Genomic DNA, 26,624 nt, shown 5'->3' on the forward strand with positions numbered 1-26,624 from the left:
TATTGAATTAATATCAGATGCAGATAGCTTACTAAATACAATGAAACCGCCGGTCCGTCTTAGGAATATGTATGTATATTTCTGCAAGTAAATATTTGTATCTTAGTTCTTACATTCGCGATCGAACCCTTCATTTGATTTCTTTCCATCGCTTTCTGGTAACCCCCATATATATATATATATATATATATATATATATATATATATATATATATATATATATATATATATATATAAAACATAAAAATATAACACGGAAATTACGTAATTGTCGATGCAATAATTTATTTCAACCTTATTGTATTTTCCAGCATCTAAACTAGACAATTACATTTTTGAGTATCAAAAATGTAATTGTCTAGTTTAAATGCTCGAAACTGCTATAAGGTTGAAATAAATTATAGCATCGACAATTAAGTAATTTCCCTGTTATATTTTTATGTATTTGCTCTGTTTACCACATTGAGCTCTCATACCCGGATTTCCTCCTGGAATTATTCCATTATAACACCATATATATATATATATATATATATATATATATATATATATATATATATATATATATATATATATATAGAGAGAGAGAGAGAGAGAGAAAGAGAGAGAGAGAGAGAGGGTGAAAAAATTTGTTGAAAATTCAAAGACTCACGTTTTCTTTTTATAACCATCGTTTATTTCCTGGATTTTTTCATTACAGCTATTTCATTGATGACTTGGGAATTTTACGATGTATGTTACAAATGCACATATATATATATATATATATATATATATATATATATATATATATATATAAGTATATAATCACCAACATACATTACTATTTCGCTCTTCCACAGCTGATCATTGCGGCTAGACAAGTAACAACATCAGAACAGGTTCAGAATCTGATCATAAAAATAATACATTCTAACCAATCGCTATACGGTTGCTGCGATGTCAACAATGAATTAACACCTTTTTTGACATTGTCCAAATACTTAAGCTCAATATGATTGCACAGATAACATATAGAAATATATACACATGTATATATATATATATATATATATATATATATATATATATATATATATATATATGTATATATATATATATATATATATGTATATACATGTCAGGTCATGTCATATGCTACTGGTACCATGTAACCCAGTACTACCTGCCTTATGGTCGGGCCAACGGCGACTTAACCGTTTTCCCCACCAGACTTGTTTGGTGAGGAAGCCGGCTAGTCTCCCTGAAGGATTCAAAACAAGCCCTTCCAAATGGCGAATGAATTCTTTTTTCTGGGTAAACGGCCAACTAGCACCGTGTATATTTGTGTGTGTGTATATGTGTAGTGGGGTAGAGAGGGTCACGTAAGCCGTGGTTACGGCAGCATTTCTAGGAGAAGCAAATCTCTTATTTAAAAAAAAAACATAAAGCGGAAGACCAGTACTTGCATTAAGCTTGTCTGCAGTTTTATTTGTTGTTGGCTATCTTGGTCTTGCTTGTTGCTGGATCTCAACATTTTGAATCAGGAGAGAGATTTAGCTGCCGTACAAAGCTAAGACACTGTAACCTTATATTTGTATAGATACTCCCTTAGACATTTGGGCTCAAGGATTTTAAGTGTCTGAGGGAGTGGTACTCGTCTAACAAGACGTTGCAATCATCATATACAATTATATGTGTGTGTACATGTGTGTGGGGGAGTGGGTGGGTGTGTTGTGTGTGTATGTGGGCATCTTTGTGTGAGTGGGTTAAAAACTTTTATTGATTCGTGCAGGAGAAGCTTAGAAAATGTTATCAATTGTGTTTCCTTCAAACGAGTAAAAAATTTAATTGCCTAACTTAACTCTGTTTCTGAACTGATACTCACCAAACAACCTCAGTTTTTGTTCTGTTATAGTTATGCTATAAACAAACGCATTTAAATCTTATTATTGGCGAGTTAAATAACGTTTAGAACTTTTTAGGAGGAATTTTAGAATTTATTCTTCTTGTGAAGTTCCGCTTATAACAGATTGCCTCCGGAATAAGTATTCATGAATATTCAAGTCTAATCTTTATATCCACCTGCGAGTAAGAAAAGATAGCATATCTATAAATTTCTTCCTTAGGAAACAAAAAGAAATATGCGAAATGCGGACAATAAAACAGAAATAATGCGTTATCTTTACTTACTTGCTGTTCATGTCTTATAAAAGCAATAAAATGATACGCATAATAAGATACATATATGCGTAAATATAGGTGCATTATCACGCACATATATTAGTCACAAGGACAAAAGGAAGATAAATAAGGACAAATACTAAACAAAATTCATCTTAAAGCAACAAAACAAAAGCTGCCATGTCATGTCACGAGAATGTAGGCGAATTTTGGCATATTTAAGTGTGTTCAAAATATTACTTCCGTTAGAGCAATTACCATATAATTTAAAGCACATAATAGTATTATAATTTTTAAATACCCACAAATTTCCATGTAGTTTTGTTCCATAGAACCAAACATATGAGATTAAATATTCAACTTGGCTAGGATATATATATATATATATATATATATGTATATATATATATATATATATATATATATATATATATAGAGAGAGAGAGAGAGAGAGAGAGAGAGAGACAGACAGACAGACAGACAGACAGACAGACAGACATGCAGAAAGACAGAGAGACAGAGTGAGAATTATTACAATAATATGTTTTACACATTCTATGGCATTTGTATGTTCGAAATCAAGGCGATTATTGATGAGAATATAACATTGGTGGGCTACTTAGAAAGCTAATCAGCTAAATTTTGTAGTGTGCTATAGTCCCTGAAGGCGCGTGTTATCATTACAGAAAGTAGGGATCAGTTTTTCATATAAACCTAACGCAAAATAAGCCCCACTGTATACCCATAATTTCTGGGGGAAATGTCTTACTTTTACGGGTTAGGGGAGTTTTACTGTGGCTTTGTAGAACTACACCAGATATATGTAAAATATTTTCGATAGGTTTTCGGATATGCTGAAAATGAATTTCGTCTATAATTTTTAGCAAATGAGAAACTTCCGAGTACTAAACAACAGAATAAATACAGTTGCCCCTACTTACAAAAAATGCCTTTATACCCAAAGAATATGATTTGCGGAAAATTTTAATGCGATATTCGTTTTCTGAACACTTTTAGGAAACAAGTTCTCTTTTTAAAGGTAGGGTTTGTCTTGGTTTACCAAAACAATACCACATGCCCTCGAAAAAAATGGTTTCTATAATGCGGGTGTATATTTTGCATTGTATGTTATAGAAAACTGATTCCTCCCTTTATAACAATATTATTTTTTAATTTTCTTGAGAACTCTTCGTTTTCTGAGATTTTAAATGCTATTTTCGTTTTTCTCACTTTCAGAAAACTATTATGAGGGTAATTTAAAAGAATGTTTGTCAGTAGAACTACATTGCTTTTTTTCAACCAATATTTCAATCATAGACGTTTATTTTCGAAGATTTGCAGATACATTACAAAATACATGATATTTTAGTGAAGTAGACAGTAAAACTTGTTGCTGAAGTTTCAAACCGTTTGAAATAACAGCGAGGGGCGATTTGATTTCGATTATTTGAAACAAGTGTTCGGTTATTAATATCCCATTATCAAATAATCCGTATACGCTTTAAATTTTATTCATGCATAAACACTCGAAAAAGGGAGGTATAACTGTTTTTATATTGCAGTACCATACTTTATGCCCACCGATCATTGTTTTACATGATTTGGGAAACTATCAAATAGTATTAATGGCGAACACATGGTAATACGTTCATTTTAAAATATATCACGAGGCGAAAAGTTGTATGAAGTATGAAGACGATGAAAAGCTAAACGAATCAACTTAGAAGCAGAAATGGTTTATAATAACATTTTCAAGACTGTGGACCGAATTTAATTATTTTAATCATGTTACTCTTGCCCGAAATTTTAAATATGCAATGCAAATATAACAAGTGCCATTTTTTTACAGAAAGAATACATTATGTGTATTTTTAAAAATATTGTTTAACCACTTACAAAAAACATCACATTTCTATTTGTCAATTTATTATTATTACTCGATTTTGTTGCAATTTAAACATTCGAATGACACTACATTTTCTACGGTAGAGATATAAGCCGGACATTGAAGGAAGATGTTCTAGTTTACACTTATTATGTTCATTTATAATACCGTAAAAACAGAATAACCGTAATATTTTCATCATAAAACATAAATATTTACAGATCAAATTATTTATGTCAAAATATTTTAAAAAGAAAGAATACAGGTCCACAAACAATACTTTTTAAATATGTTTTAGCTCTTTGCTCGGAGGTAGTGTGACGTAGTCGAAACCTCAGATGACGTGTATTTTAGAAGAGCGATAGAAATACGCGTATCAGTAAAACTAGTCAATGGGCCAAATACAACAGACGAATCTGTAATCAAAGAGAGCATGGCAGCCCTCGGGCGGTAAGGGCCTTTAATACACGAAACTATCAAACTTAAATGGCATGAGCCAAGGAGGCAGCTTTACAATAGGGCAAATATTCGGTAAATAAAGCTGCTGAAAATACCACCAATATTCGAGCTGTACGATATATATATATATATACATATATATATATATATATATATATATATACACACACATATATATATATAACCACTTAATTTACTCACGTAATATCAATATACGAAAGTATAGATGTATGCGTAAACTTTAAGTATTTACTTCAAAAGTGTTCAATACGTAGGTAGAGGTAGAACTGTAAAGAACGCCAAAATCTATTAAACAGTAGAAGAGAAATAGCAAATTGCTGTGTTCACAAAATGAAATTTAGTCTAGGATAGCGATACAAAATAGTTTTAAAACAAACGACAAAAATAGAAAGTTAACAGATAAATAAATTAAATAAACATGAATATACATAAACGATCACACATATATGTATGTATATATATATATATGTGTATATATATGTGCATATATGTATTAACACATATGTATATTTGTATTAAAAAGAACATGTATCCCTTAAACCACTAACCTAGTTTTAAAACAGATCCTTTGTTCGATAAAATGTATGCCTATTGGCTGATAGGAAGGGGCGCGGTGGATACTAGAAAGCTGATTGGCTTACTAAAATCCTCAACAGAAGAGGACCATAAAAAAACGATAAACAACCACAGAATTGCCGCATAAGCCTGACGAATCCTAGAGCGGATTAAACGCCGAATATGCAGTATAGCTTAATCACCATATTTTTTTTTAAATTACCATATATATATATATATATATATATATATATGCGGGGTATGTATGTGTTGTTTGTTTGTATTGAGATGCATATATTATATGCTGTATTTTGGGTATACTACATTGTGTGTACTCTTTAGATCAATCCAATATATATTCCTAGTTTTGTTTCTGTTTTATCTAAGTTAATGTTAGAATTCCTCATTAATGCAATATAGAGCAACCATTCTGCATTCATCCAATTACAATCATACATTACTTAATATAAATGATTATTTATTTCGTCTTTACTTTGAACACTCAAAAATCAAAATCTAAGAAAATTACCTCGGTAATCTTTCACCATCCATGTCTATTTTTACATGCTCTTGTTTCCATTCCGTTACTATTTGCTTCGTTTTATTTGTACTATCGTAAGAATATAGCATTTCCATTAGATTGTATGAGGTATTATTTCTTTAAAACAAGTTCTTATATTTGTGCCAACATTAACCATTTTACTATAATTACATTTATATTTATATGTTTCCTCCGAACATGAGTAATGCTGTGAGATTTACGAGGTGTCATTGGGTAATATATGATATGTATGATGTTTTACTATTAATAGTGTCGTGTGTCTGAAGTAACTCTTGCATAAATAATATATATATATATATATATGTATATATATATATATATATATATATATATATATATATATATATATATATATATATATATATATATATACAGTCCTGGTCAAAATCATAAGACCACTTAAGAAAGTAAGTGTTTACGCATATTATCGAATTTTTAATTAAAGAAATGGTGGAAACCATTACCAAAAGTAAAGTACGACGGAAAAAATGAAATCTGCTTGATTCGAAACCTTAACCCTGATCTAATAATTATTGTTTATAAAACACACATTTTCGCCTGTTCAAAATGATAAGACCACTTTTATATAATCGGCTAGTTTTTAAATAATGAATACGAAAAAGCTTTCTATGTCACTCAAAGCAACTTGTTGGTTGATAAAAACATGTTACTAAATTATAAATGGCAAAAGGGAAACCATTATCAGAGTTTGAGAGAGGAAGGATCTTTGAGCTTAATAGGGGTGGACTCTCCTATAGATCAATTGCAAACGAAGTGAAGCGTAGTAAAACGGTCATAATTTTTTTAAAAATAAATCCAGATCAATATGGGCACTAAAAAAGTCCAGGTCGACCAAAAAAAATAAATAAATAATTAACCCTGTCACTGGATCGCCGTATCACAAAAAGTTTTTAAAAACCTCCAGTATGAGCTCAAGTTGATTGAAAAGCAAAACATCAGAAATAATGCAGTCCTAAAACCATCTAAAAGCATCTGAAAATGAAGGGTGGCAATCATTTAGAGCGGCTGCAGAAACCACATCTTTAACAGCACAAAACTGACCGACTAAAGTATCCCATCAAATACCAGACTTGGGATGAAGAGAAGTAGGAAAATGTGATTTTCTCCGATGAGAAAATGTTTAATCTTGACTGTCCCGATTGATTTCAACACTATTAGCAGGATAAAAATTTGCCCAAAGAGACTATTTAAACGAAGCATAGTGGAGGAGGTCCTTTATATATCTAGGTACTTTCTCGTCCGCTGGGACCCTAAAGTTGCAAGTAGTGAAAGGACGGCAAACATCATTGACGTACATGCCAATGCATGAAAATGTTTCTATCAGTATAGAAGGTCCACGTCTGTGTGGAAGAAGTTGGATTTTCCAGCAAGACAACGCTGCGATACACACTTCTCGACAAGCACGAGAATACTTTTTCTTCAAATAATATAGATTTGTTAGATCTTTGAGCATGTTCTCCGTACCTTGATCCAATTGAAGATATTTGTGGATGGATGACAAAAGAAGTATTCAAGGATGGAACCCAGTATGATTCGATAAAGACACTTTCTGATTCAGTTTTCAGTACATGAGATAAAATTCCTTCACAACTGATAAAAACTTGCAAGCATGCCGAATAGAATTTTAAAGTAATTCGTAATAATGGAGACTATACTAAATACTGAGACCCTTTTTAGTAATTGATAATTGCCTTTTGTTAGATAAATTATCAGTGGTCTTATCATTAAGACCAGGTGAAAATGTTTTTTTTTTTAATAATTATTAGATCAGGGTTAAGGTTTCGAATAAAGCAGATTTCATTGTTTTCCATCATTGGAATCCATATTCATAAGCCGGCTTGCTGCCTGTGCTTTGCTGCCTTTGTTGCGTATATTGTGCGTTTTGGCACAGTAGTCTGCGTGTGCCCTTATCACCCGCTTTGCTATTCGCAAACTTTTCATATTTTCTACTCTCTCACGTTCTGTAATTTTACCTTTTAGCAATGATTTCAACCATTTGTTTGATTAAATATTAGACAATATGTGTAAACGCTTACTTTCTTAAATGGCCCTATGATTTTAACCAGGACTGTATATATATATAATATATATATATATATATATATATATATATATATATATATATATATATATATGCATGCATACATGTTTATATATAGGTGTTATTATATATATACATATATGCATACATATATATATGTATATATATGTACATATTTATATTTTATTCTACATGAGCGTGTATATATTTATATCTATATCCGTATCTATTATATACACATATATATGATATATATTTATGTGTATGTCTGTGTTAGTGTGTTAAGGTGTGTTTTCTGTGTGTGTGTGTGTGTGTGGGTGTGTGAATATAATTTTTCTTCTTACGATGGAAAAATGCATATTTAAATATTATAATAAACATAATTCCCGTGGCGGATTGATAAAAAAATATTGCTTAACATTACTTGTATTGATTTATTTTGTGCATCTAGAACTAATATAAAATGTCAAGTAAAAATTCCTAAACTGCCTTAGATTCTGAGTACTTCGAGATATCACATCACAGTATAAATATTATTTACTTCAGAGAATAATTTTTATGAATTATTTAAAAATACATGCAGCCTATATGTGCAGATGTAGGAACTAGTTTTGTTTGAGGGTATATTGTAAATGGACGTCATCAATGTTTGCATCTTTACATACGGTTTCATAACAGGGTTCTCTGCATGAAAAATAAATAGAAATGCATCTCTGCTTTTCTATATATTTGCTTTTAATTTGTTTTCCCCAAACATAAAAATATGTTCTTTAAATACTAGAGTAATTCTGCATATTATATGAGATCGTATATTCATGCTTTATGTACGAACTGAAGAAATCCCTAACATTTCGTGTCGAAATATACTTGTTGATTATATTTGAGTGATGGCAGCATGCGACGGATTTTCTCGGCTTTCTTACAAATTAAATTCGTTTTGATATATATATATATATATATATATATATATATATATATATATATATATATATATATATATATATATATATATATATATACACTTGTTTGGTGAGGAAGGTGGCTAGTATCCCTGAAGGATAAAAAACAAGACCTTCCAAAGGGGGAATGAACTCTTTTTGAGGGGTAAACGGCCAACTAGCACCGTGTGTGTTTGTGTGTATGTATGTGTACGTTGGAGTGGAGATGGCTCCCGTAAGCCGTGGTGAAGGCAACCTTTCTAGGAGAAGCAAATCTCTAATTAAAAAAAACCTAAAGCAGGAGACCAGAACCCGTATCAAGCTGCTCTACAGTTTTACTTGTTGAGGGCTATCTTGCTCTTGCTTGTTGCTGGTTCTCAACATTTTGAACCGTGAGAGAGACTTAGCTGTCATACAAACTCTGTAACATCATCTGTGTATAGATACTCCCTCACGCATTTGCTATTAGAATGGTCCTGTGGCAATGCAGGTAAATTTGGGCCACGTATCTGAGGAAGTGGCACTCGTCTGATAAGACGGTGCAGTCATCATATATATATATATATATATATATATATATATATATATATATATATATATATATATATACATCGACACTTTTATCGGAAGTTTTACTAATTAAAGTTGTTTACTGAATATATATATATATATATATATATATATATATATATATATATATATATATATATATTATAGGTAAATATACTTCTGCTTGTAATTGATGCAAATTTCATTTATTTTTCATATACATTTTTATAAACATTGATCTAATACTAACATTGTCGTTTTATCCGAATGCGCGGAGATGTTACACTCACAATTATGTTTTGTCCTTGACAGATATTCATGCAAAATACTAATTTGTTGCATTTTTATATCTTCAGTAAATCTGCTATGTTAAAAAAAAACTTTAATTCAATAACCAACGGAAGGAAAATGATAGAGAATTTCGTAGATTGTTTTAGACAGGTGCTGATAATATTTATCGGCATAGGTGCATTTAAATTAAGTATATAACGGGTTAGTGAATTTGATTGAGAAATGAGCTGAAGGCACACTGTTATCGCATCCCCTAAAAAAAATTTTTGGCGGTATAAGAAAATAATGCATCGAAAAACATAAAATCCAATTTATTCAACGGTGGTGATATTTGAAATATTGGTTTCATTTTAAAAGAGTGATCTCTATGATTAAAAATATGTTATCCATGCATCGTCAAGTTAAATACGATTAAAGTGTCTGACTCATTCAATTCAGAAACGAGTCTTGGAATTTATAATATAGTAGGATAGTGTCTGTTTTGATGAAAATAGAGAAATAGCTTATAGCGATAAGATACATAACCTGATATGCGCGATAATTTCACGAGTTATTTTATTTCGCCAAAACTCTTAATTTCTGCTACAACTGTTATTGAGATATATGGGAATGAAAACTCGGGTAGGAATATTCAGAATAGTTTAACGAGGGCAACAGCAAAGTGTCCGTTTTTTTATGAATAGTGTATGGGTCAGAGTACACCTATATAGCTTAATATTGTATATTTTTCTTTCATTATTGAACTTGGAAGCAGTAGTTTTCAGATAGATGCATGTGGAAAAAGTGTAATAAATTTTGGAACTATTATGTTTTGCTCTCAAATATGACGATAGTTAGCCTTTCTAGTTGCGGTGCAAGTGCCCTCACGGTTGTTTAAAAGTGACGCGTGTTTATTACGTATGTAAATATCCATACATGTTCAGAAATCACGAGTTTCTATTTTCTACAACCGGTAATTTTTTTATCCAATTTGGTAGCATTTAACTGGTTATAGGTTATGTGAGATTTCAACTATCTCTAGCCGCTATAAATTTTATCTCTTCGGATTTGATTTGAGCATATTGTCTTTTTACCATGACGACTGCACAATTTAAAATGGCCTGTTAAGGAAAGTGAGGGGTCTATATAGTTCAGTTTTGAAGTGTGTGCTTCATTGTATCATTTTTATTATTTCGTTGTCTCTTTGCCTAACGATCTAGACGAAAGAAAATGAATTAGTGTATAAAGCATATCTGATGTGTTATCCGATGGCTTTGAAAAAAGCTTTTTTTGAGAAATTTTGTCATTTTGAGCGACGTGTCTTCAATTGTTGAGGTTGATTTCAAGCGGTATAATAATATGTATCAAGAAATGAGCTATGACGTGTACTGCTTCAAGCTTCAACTACATAAATAAAGAAAACAAGACAGCTTTTGGAGTGAATATTTGAATCTTCTGATTAATTTAGCAAGAAAGTTGACTCTAAGGAAAATACTGCAATTATTCTCTTAAATAAAGAGTTTATGGGTGTATATTTCTGACTCGAGCGAGAACTGTGGAGAATATAAATGACTTTCAAGTATTATAAAGCTTAACTAACGTTCATAAATATAATGTCAACTATTTCTATAATGCCTATGGTAGATTAGAAGAGGTATCACAGATGTAGGTTGGACTCCAATAATTATGCATGTCTGCATTAATACAGCAGGTCAAAATAGTTAGAGGGGATGCATGAGTGGTAATCAATGTCAATTATTGCAATGAATAGTGGGAAGTTGATTTAGAGAACCTACCACAAACATTTGTAATATGAGTCTCAATTAAGGAGCAACATTTGTGTACTCAGGAATCGTTCTTGGTTTTCGAGTTTTTTTTCGTGTAATTCTGGTTTAACCGTACAGTGTGTAAGAAGATCTTGATCAGCTTAATGCCAAATCTGCACACAATCTGCTTGTTAATATAGAGTGCACCCTCGAAAAAGCCTACGGGAGGACGGAGTTTAGTTTTACATTAGTTACATATTATTAGTATTCTAATATTATATATCTCATAATAGAACAGTCCCTTAAAGTGCTATCATATATTGAAATGATATTGTTAGGGGTGTTAGAAATCACAGTGTTAGATATATTTAAATCATAGTGTAAGAGATGTATAAATCACAGTGTAAGGGCTATTGATATCATAAAATTATGGATGGAACTTATAAACTTATATAGTTAGGTCTATTGCAATACTAGTGTTTGTGATATTGAAATCATAGTGTAAGAGCTAGTGAAATGTTAGAGTTATGGATGTTAAAATTGTAATGAAAGCGCCATTAGAATCATACGCTTGGGATGTTTAACACATAGTGTTGTGACCATTAAAATTATAGTGTTAGCGCTATTAACATTATCGTTTAAGCGACGTTGTAATTATAGTGTTAGAGCTATTGAAATAATAGTGTTATGGATCTTGAAATAAAATTTAAAGCGCTATTGAAATTATAGTGCAAAGGAATGTAAAAAATAGTGTTGGAATATCGTTATCATCGCGTGAACGTGATGCAAATCATAATGTTAGAGATGTTGTCATAATGAGATAAGAGCTATTGACATCATAGTTTAAGGGGTGTGAAAATCGTATTGTACATGATATGTAAACTATATTGCTTGCGATGGGGAAATCATATGTGAGAGACTATTGAAATCCTTATGTTTGTGATGTTAAAATCATTGTGTTAGGACTATTGCAATTATGCTCCTAAAACTATTGAAATTATAGTGTCACGGATTTTGAAATTTTATTATTAGAAATATTTAAATCGTGATTTTTTCTTCTAAATTTTAGTCTACAAATGTATTGCATGATGAAATAATAGGAGTTTATATATGGGGATTACAAAGTTAGGATACAAACTATGTGTCGGATTATTTGTCAACACTAGCCCTTTTGAACTAAATAAAAATGAGTAAAATTATGAGCATTTGTTTCACTATAATATTATAATTATATATATATATATATATATATATATATATATATATATATATATATATATATATATATATGGGTGTGGGTGGGTGGGGTTTGTCTTTTTTTACAGAATTTTACCAAAGACGACTGCACAAATATATTGAAAAGTGTGATCGTATTGGGAATTGATACTTCTTTACAATTTTGTGTCAACTTAAATGATGTGTAGCGTAAACAAATAATTTCTTGAAACTGTAGCGTTTGAATTATTCATATTGCATTTCACAAATATTGGAATCCATATTCATAAGCCGGCTTGCTGCCTGTGCTTTGCTGCCTTTGGTGCGTATATTGTACGTTTTGGCACAGTAGTCTGCGTTTGCCCTTATCCCACGCTTTGCTATTCGCAAACTTTTCATATATTCTACTCTCTCACGTTCTGTAATTTTACATATAAAAAACAGATTTCGATATTCCCTAACCCGAATGAATTGAAAGTCAAAATATTGTTATTTTCCTAATTATTAGCTTGCTTTTTCATTCATTTAACCCTGTGACTATAGATTCTTCTTAGCCATATAGAATACAGTACATTACATATTTTCTAGAAAGGCAGGTCAACAGCAGTTTCCAAGTGGGCGCGTGACTTCCCTCTTCTGACCTTATTCATCTTCGAGACTCTCATCACTATAGCTACATTTCTGGAGTAACTGTTGTTCAACACGTTGTAAGTAGTTCATGGTTCAAACGCATAATTGATATCACGATCTCTCTCGAAAGCCCTTCGGCCTAGTTTGAACTCGAATAATAAAATTGTGAATATTTGAATTTTACCCATGATGTAGACAAGCATGCTAAGAAAATCAATGAAGAAAGATAACACGATTCGTTGGAGCCAAACACGAGCTTCAAAACGATCAATATATTAAGAAATTTATTCAGAAATCATATAAACTTGAGAAAGAAAACGGCAATGAGTTGGCAACAATATAATAAAGCAAATCTGCACGAAGAAGCATATATTTATGCGTATTTACGGTGTAGCATCAGTTTGTATTCTCTCTCTCTTTCTCTCTTTCTATATATATATATATATATATATATATATATATATATATATATAGTGTGGTCGCTCGAAAAGCATGAACTTATCATCAACGATTTATTTTTACAAAGAAACGTTTTTGCAAATTTTTTAAAAGACAACTGAAATATTCTGCTCATAGGTTCTCAAAATGTCTTCCGTCTTCTTCACTGCAGTGTCTCAATCGAGAAACCCAATAAAAGAACCAATAAAAAATTTAGCAATCTGTCATTTTATCTATGCTGACCTTCAAATGTCCTTATTTTCCAGCGACTAGCCTGTTTATACATACACACACATACACACACCCACCCACACACACACACACACACACACACACACACACACACACACACACACACACACACACACATATATATATATATATATATATATATTGTATTTTACTTCAGTTAACTTTAAGAGATCAGGGGGCTCCTTCCTGGAACTAACACTTGATTCCGTTTTGATTTAAATTCATATCCGAGGGTTCTTTTAAGAATAGATACTGTTCCCTTTATGGCTTCTATCTGTATTTCATTACAGCCTGGTCTTCCAGGGATCACTTCTAAGTATGTATGAAGATTCTTTCTTATAAAGCCAGTTGCTCCTATTACAACCGGTATAATGTTTATTTCTTTCGGAGACCATGTCGTTTTTAGATCATTTTTAAGGTCCTGATATTTTGTTATCTTTTCCCGTTCAGCTCTGTTTAGGCCGAAATCATTTGGGACTGTGACATCGACAATGAGTCTAGTTCTGTCTGGCTTGTTCCATATAACAATGTCTGCTTTGATGGCCTTGTCTTTTATGTATCTGCCTGCCTGTATCTCTTTGTCATAGAACACGGTCACATTTCTGTTTGATGTTATTGGTGGTGGTCCATGTTCCCAAATTTTCTGCGATCTGTCAAGTTGCATCTCTCCACAGATCTTCCAATGGAGGTACTTGCATACTTTTTTTGATGAGCAGTATAACGGTCATCTGTTAATAAGATTGGGCATGCAGACATTAGATGGCTTGCACTTTTAATCACAGAGTTCAAAAACCTACACTGGCCATTTGTTTGTAGGCCAACCATTTTTTTTAAATCCATGTGTAAGTAAGCCGTAATCTTGCCCGGCTACAATAAACATTTTCTCATCAAATGGAAGTCTCTCACTCTTGAGCCACTGGAGTGAAGCATCTTAGTTTATGTACTCCTAGTTAAGCTCCTCTAGGAACATCCCTGCTCGCTTATTTAGTTTCCATCCTTCTTTTCTTGACTCTATCTCTATTTCAGTGTATTTTTCCTTTTTATTCTTGCAATTTGTGTTGGTGGTATATCGTGTACATCGACAGTGTTCTCCGGTATGACTTCTCCAAAGTTTTCATCGAGCTTTGTGATTGAGGTTTGTTGTAAAAGATGATTATGATGGTCTTTCATCATTTCCATTGTCACGTCCGTTGAACTTTTAGTATATTAGTCCATGCTTAATATAGTGGCTCGATATGCATGGATTGATTCAGTGAGTAGGTATATCCTGCACATGCATTGGTTTCGGTATGTTACCTTATGTAGGGATAGTTGTTCCTGGTCTTGGTATCGAGCCTGTTTATGTTATATTGGGGCCTGTCTATGATACCGAAACCGTACGTGATCACAGGTATTGCAAGCTGGTTTATAGCCGTAATTGTGTTTTTAGGTGGTAGTTCAGATTTGTGATCTTTTTCAGACGTACTGTATAGTCTTCCTTTGCTCTACGTCTCATTGTTTCATGTTCCACAGTAATGCTTTCCTCAATGCCGAGGTATTTGTATGTGGAATCCTCTTTCAAATCTTCAATGAGGTTGTCCTTGATCGGAAGATGTTCGGATGTTGTTTTTCCCCTTTTTTATTGTGCATTTAGCACATTTGTAAAATCCAAACTCTATGCAGATATCCTCTGAGAAAGTTTTCACAACTTCTATCAGGCAGACAAGGTGATTTTCTGTCTCTGCATAGAGTTTTAGATCGTCCATTAAAAGTAAATGATTCATTCTTTTACTTTCATCTTTTTTCTGCCTCTACTGAGATTGTACCCAGCATCACATTTTTTAGAAGCTTGCTGAGTGGATCGATTTCAAAGCAAAATAGTAATGGTGATAGGATATCGCCTTGAAATATTCCTCGCTGGATGCTAATATTTGAAAACTGCATTGCCTCTTCCATGTGGTGTATGGACATAGATGTTTGCCACATTGTCATTAGTTTAGTAATAAAAGATCTTATGTTCTCATGGACATTATACAGCTGCAGATACCGCATTATCCAGGAATGAGGCACACTGTCAAATGCCTTTTTGTAGTCGATCCAGGTCATGGCAGGTTTCTTTGTCGCTTCCTACAGTCTTTCAGGATTGTTTTGTTCAAAAGAAGTTTATCTTTTGTCGCAACCTTGTTTTTCCTGCACCCTTTCTGCTCCTTCTTAAGGTATTCACCATCAATCAAATGCTGGGTCCTCATACAGTGGCCTCCATAATTTATCGATATGTGCTTCTGTTCGTGGTGATGTTACTTTGATATTATCTCTGATGAGATTTCGGTACACTATCCTTGGGTTTCTGTCAAATAACCTGTTTATGGACCTGGACTCAATTTTTTGTTGCTTATTTTTTAATTGTGCAGCTAAGCCCTTCACTTTTGCCTGATTTTTGCTTTTAGCTGGTTCGTGGTTTGAAGGGAGTATCGAGATTTTCAAGTTCTCGCCTTTTTCTTTAAGTTTCGTCCAGGATTTTCGGTCCGCAGGAAAGAAGATATCTGGGATATTTCTTTTCTAGGACCATTTATCCTGTTTTGGAGTTTTGTTTTCCAGACTGGTTTATTTGGTTTAGGCCTCCTCTGTGCTCTTTTTTTCCTTTCTGATTTTTTGGGAAGGGTTTTTGTTTGGATAAACCATGCGGCCCCATATGTTGCATTGTTAATTTCTATTAAGGAAGAATGTGTTGGTACTAACTTAGAGAGGGCATCGTTCACTTTTACAGCGAGATTTTTAAAGCTCTTGGTCATCTTTATTTGGACCAGTCTGGGTCGGCCTTGCAGTTGTAGATGGCTAGTTCTTTCAATTTTATTGGCCAGTACGTTCTCGAACTCAATCTGCTCTGCATCTATCAGCAGATTTTCTGTCGTCTCAGTATCTGGTGATCTTGTTTCTGTGACAGCCCACTCATTGATGAGGAGATTTTGGTGGGTGTTCCTTCTTTCGATGGAGATCTCTCCATTGTGTCACGTGCCTGTGCCGCAGGGTTTGTTGGTGGGGGCTATATATATTGACTCTCTGGTTACGTTTCTGGATGGGGACGGGGTTGCTGATTGGGTACTCCCCGTTTTTCGCCATCTGGTGAGTGCAACGTTTTAGTTCTGCAATCTCATCATACGAGAATGTTCCACTCATCAAAAAGTTGGATTTCGTAGAAGTCAGTCTTCCCTTTGGGATGTTATTTTTCTATACGCAATGGTGGTAGAATATTCTTTGCTATTCTGCACACCGTTCTTTCAGCCCTTTATATATGGCTTTGCCATACTCAATTGGCCATATAAGGGTCCGCTTTTCTTCCCGGATCCACTGTGTTTCATCGTGTTTTCCCGGGTCTTTTTGGAAATTGAAGTCAGTTTCAGCCACTTTTATGGCTCTCTCCTTGATCTCATTAATCTCATGTGGAGGTATATATTTATCAATTTGTGAGACTATAGAGAGTATTTTTTTGGTTGTAGTTGCCTCCAGTTTTTCTCTTGGTAGATCCGTTTTTTTATTTGGCCCTCGAATATTTTGTCCTTGCACCAACCCCATTTTTCACATCTTGATTATTTGAAGCAGTGAAGGTTTTTTTTCTTTTCCGCAATCGACCAATTCGCTGGTTTATAATTGCGTTTTCTTGTAGTCATTGCTTGTTTTTACCGGAGTCCAGAATCAGAATATTTCTGGTTTGGTGAATTCTCCAGCATGGTGTTGCTACCTGTAATAGTATCACTGAGAAAAGTTGTACTGTTATTTTCCACATATAGCCCAGTGGGTAACCATGACGAGGGGACCTTTTTTCTCCTGGGCGTCGTCCTGCCAGTGTTTACTTTTTAACATTTTCTTGTTTATAGATGTTTTTTGGGAACATTTGGTTGGGGTTTACTTCGTGAAAGAAGCATCCTCATATTTGTATATCAATCCATATCCCTTTTCAGGGGCACTCTGAGATACACTAATAAACCCCTTTACAGAGAGACCGAAGATACAGGAGGTGTGTATCTAGTAGACTTTCCAATTCTCTGTGTGCGTGTTGGGGTGTATTTTTACTGTGATTATATTAAAGTTCTCTTATGTGTCTTATTTTAAGCACATGATTATTTTCAATCTTCAGTTGATGGTTATAAAAAATTAATATACACGGCGATTTATTGATTGTCTCATTTTGCTCAAGTTAAAATTTATGGATTAGTACATTTTTTGCATTATTTACAGCCGTGTTTATGCTTCAAAATGAAATGCATAGAACCAATTTGAACATTCTAGTATTCCTGAATATTAAATCACCTTCATTCTATGCAATGTTGGTGAAAGATTTATATGCGCAGCAACATATAATCCTATTATTTGTGATTTTTGATGAATGAACCAACTTTTTAATTGAAAATTGAGCATTTTATATAGGCAAAAGTTTGTTTGTTACTTTTATTGAACAAAATATTTTACTATGCATTACAATGTTATTATAACAAATTATTTTAATATATAATTCCATTGTACATTTTGAGCAAATTAGTTCCATTATATTGTTATAAATTATTGTTAGCTAATAGATGAAGAAAAACCATAATTTCTTACATAAAACTCATTAGATTTTCAAAGGCATTTATATAGATATAGTGTGATTAACTAGGTAAAAAAAACGTAAAATAACCCAACATGATCATATCCTATACTTTGACGTATTTATGATGTCATTATTTGTGTAATGTCATGTGACGGTGTGTTCCCTGTATTAATATTGTTTTTTGAATGGTTATTACATCTTGGTGTAAAACGTTATTTTTCCAGTATTAAACGATATACGCATCTTTGTTTAATTATGCGTATGTATATACTCGAAAACGGTTCGGCGATGTTTTGACAAATTCACATGAAGGTAGTTGGGTTGTCTTCCAGTGCTCTTACACGTTTCTGTTTTATCAGAATAGACGCGAATAGTAACGAAAATTGATAATTGCAAACACTGATTGAAGTAAGACGTCCGATTTGTCGCTGTTTTATCTAACTTAACACTATTAATGCACTTTTAAAAATATACTACCGCAAAAGCAGATGACGTTTTATCAACGAAATCAGAAAGAGATTCAGTTATGTGACAAATACTAGTTCTAAATCGATGTGTTTTGAGCATAATATAACCATTAAAATTAATGTAGCATCTTTAAAATAAATTGAAGTGTTTATGCAACAATAATGTAATTATGCACACAGTTTGCTCTTTGATTAGATAGTGGTGCGTTCAACAAGTAATGCTTTGTTTGGAGCACAAATTAACATTTATGCTTGAGTTCTTAATTATTGAATATACGTTAAGTCATGTTTTACAGATAATTTAATATAATAAAGTGAAAAGTCTATTCCAGGCTATATGGATATGTGATGGTTTACCCTTTGTACACAGGGGTCGATTTCAAACGGGATAAAAAAATTGACTTTACTTTTGAATTGTCAATGAACCCGGTTTCGATAACAGCAAAGTTATATGAGTTTGAAGGATTTGTCAGTCCTAGACAACGACAGTTAACCATCGAAGTTATAATAAGTGTTAATTGATGGAAAATAAGAATCATTTTCGTTTTATGTTGGTTAAGTATGATTGTCTCCGGTGGATAAAAAGTGTTCAAGGTTTACAGCTGTATAAATAAATAAATGTATATTCAGCTAATCTACATAGCAATTGAGTTCAGCATCACCGATTATGTTTCTATGTAACAGATGCATACCCTTACAAGTAATGTAATATTGTTCAGAAGACGTTATGTATTGTTACAGATTGTAATGCCATTTCTTCTACGTTGGAACATTGTTGAAATATCGGCAGAGCTAAAGAACTGTGATGAGTGTTCAGTCTATACGTAGCAATCAAGATACCTACAATAATTATTTTCCAAACGCAATTGTGAAACAATACTAACATTGCCTGCTTTTACCTGTCTCATTCGAGACAAAATGCCAAGATTCTTAATAGGACAGGTGTTATTTTTCAATTAAGGGATTTGACATTTCCATCGACAGACGATATCGAATTTGCTAGAACTCTTATTATTTTTACGAATGTTGTTTTTTTATAATTACTGATCGTATACTTATATTTACACATAAGGAAAACGCGTAAGGACACATATATAACCTATGCGATATGAAAGTGATATTTTTCAGACATCGTACGCTCATATAACACTGACATACATTGCTCATACAGAATAACATATAGTTAAAATATACAAGGTTATATTTCGCAGCGTAGAAACTATTTGGTTAGCATTTCCGCAATTAATCAATTATAATAGCACGTTTATTATATGAAAAAGTAAAATGTATACACGTACAGAATTATTTCTATAAATGAACATAATTTTACGTTTCACTATTTTTTTTATATACACTAATAAACGTAAATAGTGCGTTATTGTAAACAATTAGAAACTAATCGCAATGAAAAAAATATCCAAACATTCAATCAGACCGATATTTCCAGATAAACTCATATAAATAACTTGTGATGACTTTAAAAATGAACATAGTATAGTATTAAATGATTAAGCATTCACCGATGCATTTAAATTGTAATCTGGCTTTTCTAATGCATATATAAAAATACACATTTATTGAAATACATAGCATTTTTTTTACTGCAAATGTTGTTCTATAAATGCAAATAAACATAAGAATATATATATATATATATATATATATATACATGTGAATATGTATATATACATGCATATGTATATATTATACATATCTATATATACTTAAATATGATGATGATGACTGCAACGTCTTGTCAGAGGAGTGCTACTCCCTCAGTCACTGAAAGTCCATGGGCCCGAAGATAAGCTTTTTTTCTTCTTTTAGTCCTGCCAGCGAATTACCACGCTCAAGCAGACATGCAATTGAAGACGGTCCCTGACATATATATATATATATATATATATATATATATATATATATATATATATATATATATATATATATATATATATATATATATATATAGCCAGTAGAGTTTAGTTTCCTAGAAGTACATCCAATGAAACAACATGTGTCTACCAAAATAGTGTTCAATGAGTGAACAGAGCAGGTATATTAATTTTATTTATACAAACATTAATGGCTACATATGTGCATACATGTTTCTGTAATCACCCACGTTGGGGGATTACGTCTTCAGGCCAAGAATTACCTTCAAAAGTGGCATTTCCACCAAATACATTTTTCTATTTCGTTTATCAAGTTAAAAATACAACCTGGGTGGGAGTCAAAAAACAAAAAACGGTAAAAGGATTAGTGAGGTCTTTGAAGATGATAAACATCTTTTTTCTTGTCCCCTTCCCCCATCTTACCTAACTTTTGGCTTTTTATGGCATAGGGTACCTGAGAGTTTAGTTTTCTTGTCTTAGAGTCTGTAAGTTAATAACCTTAGCTATGGTCAACCAAGTACTGCCCGGTGCCTTTTTAATCTACCTCCACCCACACATACACGCAACACACACATAACACACACATACACAGACACCGCCAACACACACATACACACATTAATCCATATATTCAAACGCGAATCCATGCTGAACGCTCTTTGTTTTATTTACTGAAACTAGACAATGATTCTGAAACTACGTAGAAGATAAAGTAAAAGTTACATTAAGGTAAATAAAAAATAAATAAATAAAAATAAAATACATAAATAAATATATAAATAAATAAATAAAAAATAAAAAAAAATATAATAAAAAATAAAAAAATAAATACATAGGAATAAAAATAAAATTAAATTAAAACAAATAAACCAACAAAATATGAATAAATATAAACCCGAAAGTAATCTAAACCCCACATGTACCTATATGCGTGTATCAATACATTTATAAATGTCTACATTTATCTACACCCGCGCATATATACACACACACATTACAGACATACAGAGACAAATAATAGTATTTTTCTTTACTTATGTAGCGTGGTAACTTCTTCGTATATGGAATATTATGCTACCCGACGACAGACGGGTATATATATATATATATATATATATATATATATATATATATATATATATATATATATATATATATATATATATATATATATACCCACACATACATACATAAATATATACATATATATATACATATACACATACATACATATAAACACACACAAAACAGACATACATATACATACCCACACATACATACATATATAACATATATATAAACAACATCCGGACATCCATACATTTTTGTAATCTATATTGTTACAACAATACTATACGAGGCAGCCTATTCTAATAGTTCAGAAATATACGTGTGTATACGTACATCTACATACAATAGACACAGAGACACATCCACATACAAACATACACACAGATATATAGATACAGATATACATATATAAACATACAAACATACATGCATACATAAAATACACTTATATATACAAAGTCACACAAATATAGACATATATATATATATATATATATATATATATATATATATATATATATATATATATATATATACACGCATACATGTACCGTGCCACCAAATGATACATCTAAAGTAGAAACAGACATGAATACATTTACTATATAAATTCACTTTTTCTATCAAATTCCACACGTCTAGTTATGTTACATGGCCCCATCCGCTTGTTACACTTTCCTAAGTTGTAGGTTTTTACCGTAAAAATTGACACTGCGTAAAAATTTATATTGAATTCAGCATGGAGTTCATAGGGTTATCCTCATATTTAACAAAGATTCTTTCGATGGTAAGGCAGATATATATAAGATGTATCACGATACAATAATAATATATAATAACATAGGACAACATGGGTGATAACAGAAACATGTATGCACATATGTAGCCATTAATGTTTGTATAAATAAAATTAATACATTTATATATATATACACCCCCTTAAACATGCACACATGCATACATACATACATACATACTTACAGGCATAATATATATATAACACATACATACCAACATATACACCCACCCACACATATACATGCATATACATACACATATATAAAACATATCCAAACACATACACACGTATGCATACATATGCACATACATATACGCACCCATGGATGCACATATACATACACATAAATTACCTTCATATACCCACATATACATATATATGCATATATATGAATAAATACATATGCATACGTAAAAACAAATATATATATATACGTATATAAATAAAAACACACATAAACATGTATACACAAAAAATAAATAAATAAATAAAAATATATGCACACATACATATATATATATACAATTACGTACACATACACATACATGCACTAGTACATATATTGACACACATACTTACATACATCCACATATCCATATATAGAATGATGGCAACTCAATTATTACATGCTTTCAGCATTTCAGGGCTACACGCGTGATAATATTTCCATCTCCACGGACAATTTTTTAATAGACAAATGCCTGAGTAAGTATCTATACAAAGATGATGTTAGAGAGTTTTAGCTTTGTACGGCAGCTAAGTGTCTCTCTCTCTCGGTTCAAAATGTTGAGATCCCGCAAAAAGCATGAACAAGATAGTCAGCAACAAGTAAAACGGCAGAGCAGCATAATGCGGGTACTGGTCTTCCGCTTTATGTTTTTTTAATCAGAGATTCGATTCACTCTTAGGGGTTGGCTTATCAAGGCTTTTGGGAGTCCTCTACACCCGGCATACATAGAAACAAACACATACGGGCATGTATACAAACAGATGCAAGCAAACATACATACGCAAGAACATCCACAAACACATATGACAACAGGCAAATACACCCATAAATGCATACATAGACGCATGTACGTACATATGCACACGCAGTACACATACACGTACATGTAGAATACACCTGAAAGATCATTTATTATTATGATGATGATGATGATGGTTGTCACGATTAGGTTAATTCAACATGAATAAAAGAGTAAAACAATCCGAAATACAAACCACATATAATAGACAGACGTTCGCTTGACCGGTAGTAGAGTTTCTACAATGAACATGCATCCTAAAAGTCAATGTCGGCGATGATAAACGTTGTTACGAATAGGTGAATTCAACATGAATAAAACATTAAAACAATCCGAAATACACAGCACATAGAATAGAAAGACATTCGCTTTGCCGTAGTACAGATTTTAAATGGATCTCCGTTCATAACGGCACATATCCTAAACGCTCATAAGGATGATGATGGTTGCTACGAATAGGTGAATTCAACATGAATAAAATAGTAAAACAATCCAAAATACACACCTCATCGAATAGAGAGATGTTCGCTTCGCCGATATTATATTTTTTTTTAATTGAGCATGCGTTCATAACGGCACCGATCCTCAACGCCCATGCCCATGATGATGATGGTGGTAACGGACTACAACTTGAATGTCCTCAAGTCCAATGTTAACAAATTCCTAATGAACCGCCCCCTTAAGTAAACACCTCATCAAATCTCCACAGTAACGTAATGTACTTGCAATAACCCTTATCCCTGAGTGGCTTCCGGGCCTTGATAAGTGGTGATCACTATGTAAAAAAAAGGAATAAAAGATTTAAAAAATCCGTAATCCACAGCACATAGACTATATACCTACACACACACACACACACACACACACACACACACACACACACACACACACACACACATATATATATATATATATATATATATATATATATATATATATATATATATATATATATGTACATATATATTTATATACAGTGGGTTAATAAATTCCAACGAAAGAAAGATGTATATTTAAATAAGGGAGTAGTCACCATCAATCCAAGAATTCAAAAGATATATATCAAAACAGAATGAAAGCACCCCATTCCTTACTCCAGAAAAGCCAGTCCCCCTCCCCACACATACACATTAGTAACGACCTCGGACCATAGCCGCCTTCCTAAGGAAGCAAATAACACCAAAATACTATAAAACAATATACACATTCTAAAACCAATAAAAGCAAACACACACACGCACACACACGCACACACACGCACACACACACATAAACACACACGCACATACACACACCCTACCCCACCCTAAAGGGAAAGAAAACACATTAGCAGAAAGAGATAGCGACTACAGCAGGTCAACGTCTCCCCGGACAAACCAAATAAAAGAGCAATAAAAAAGTCAGCATACCAATGTATGATAAACACTTACAAGCCTCCCCCCTTGGAAAAACTTCAAACTAACTACGAAAATCGTCATTTTTACACATTTGAAAATAATTTCTGACGAGGACGCATCACAGACCGTCTGAAACGCGCGTAAACGATTTCAATGACTTAAAAACATTATTACAATGATCCAAACAAACTTCTCAATGAAAAACCAAGACACGGAATAATAAAATAATGTTAAGAAATACACATTGTTGGTGACTACTCCCTTATTTTAATATATATATATGCATACATATATATATATTTATATATATATATATATATGCATACATACATAGTGTGTATATTAAAATATAAGAGTTTCAAACCAGAGAGATAAAGCTATAACTGTAATGTAATTTAATATATATAAAATAAAGGTGTGTATGTATGTACATCTTTATTTCTCACTTAAAAAAGGGCATTAATAAACATGCCTTACAGATGAATTTATGTCTAAGGTATTCGAAGTCATGGTCTACTTAGGAATATAGCTGATAAAAACAAGGAATCAGATGTAATCGGATGCAATATCTACCTCCAAATACTTTACGATGAAACTTCAAAATATATGTAAAAATTAAATATATCAATAAATATATATATACACACACATACACACCCTTAAACATGCACACATGCATACATACATACATACATACTTACAGGCATAATATATATATATATATAACACATACATACCAACATATACACCCACCTACACATATACATGCATATACATACACATATATAAAATATATCCAAACACATACACACGTATGCATACATATGCACATACATATACGCACCCATGGATGCACATATACATACACATAAATTACCTTCATATACCCACATATACATATATATGCATATATATGAATAAATACATATGCATACGTAAAAACATATATATATATACGTATATAAATAAAAACACACATAAACATGTATACACAAAAAATAAATAAATAAATAAAAATATATGCACACATACATATATATATACAATTACGTACACATACACATACATGCACTAGTACATATATTGACACACATACATACATACATCCACATATCCATATATAGAATGATGGCAACTCAATTATTACATGCTTTCAGCATTTCAGGGTTACACGCGTGATAATATTTCCATCTCCACGGACAATTTTTTAATAGACAAATGCCTGAGTAAGTATCTATACAAAGATGATGTTAGAGAGTTTTAGCTTTGTACGGCAGCTAAGTGTCTCTCTCTCTCGGTTCAAAATGTTGAGATCCCGCAAAAAGCATGAACAAGATAGTCAGCAACAAGTAAAACGGCAGAGCAGCATAATGCGGGTACTGGTCTTCCGCTTTATGTTTTTTTAATCAGAGATTTGATTCACCCTTAGGGGTTGGCTTATCAAGGCTTTTGGGAGTCCTCTACACCCGACATACATAGAAACAAACACATACGGCCATGTATACAAACAGATTCAAGCAAACATACATACGCAAGAACATCCACAAACACATATGACAACAGGCAAATACACCCATAAATGCATACATAGACGCATGTACGTACATATGCACACGCAGTACACATACACGTACATGT

Source organism: Euprymna scolopes, chromosome 27, assembly GCF_053919585.1.
Source record: "Euprymna scolopes isolate OS-2025 chromosome 27, ASM5391958v1, whole genome shotgun sequence".
In the NCBI taxonomy this organism is placed as follows: domain Eukaryota; kingdom Metazoa; phylum Mollusca; class Cephalopoda; order Sepiida; family Sepiolidae; genus Euprymna; species Euprymna scolopes.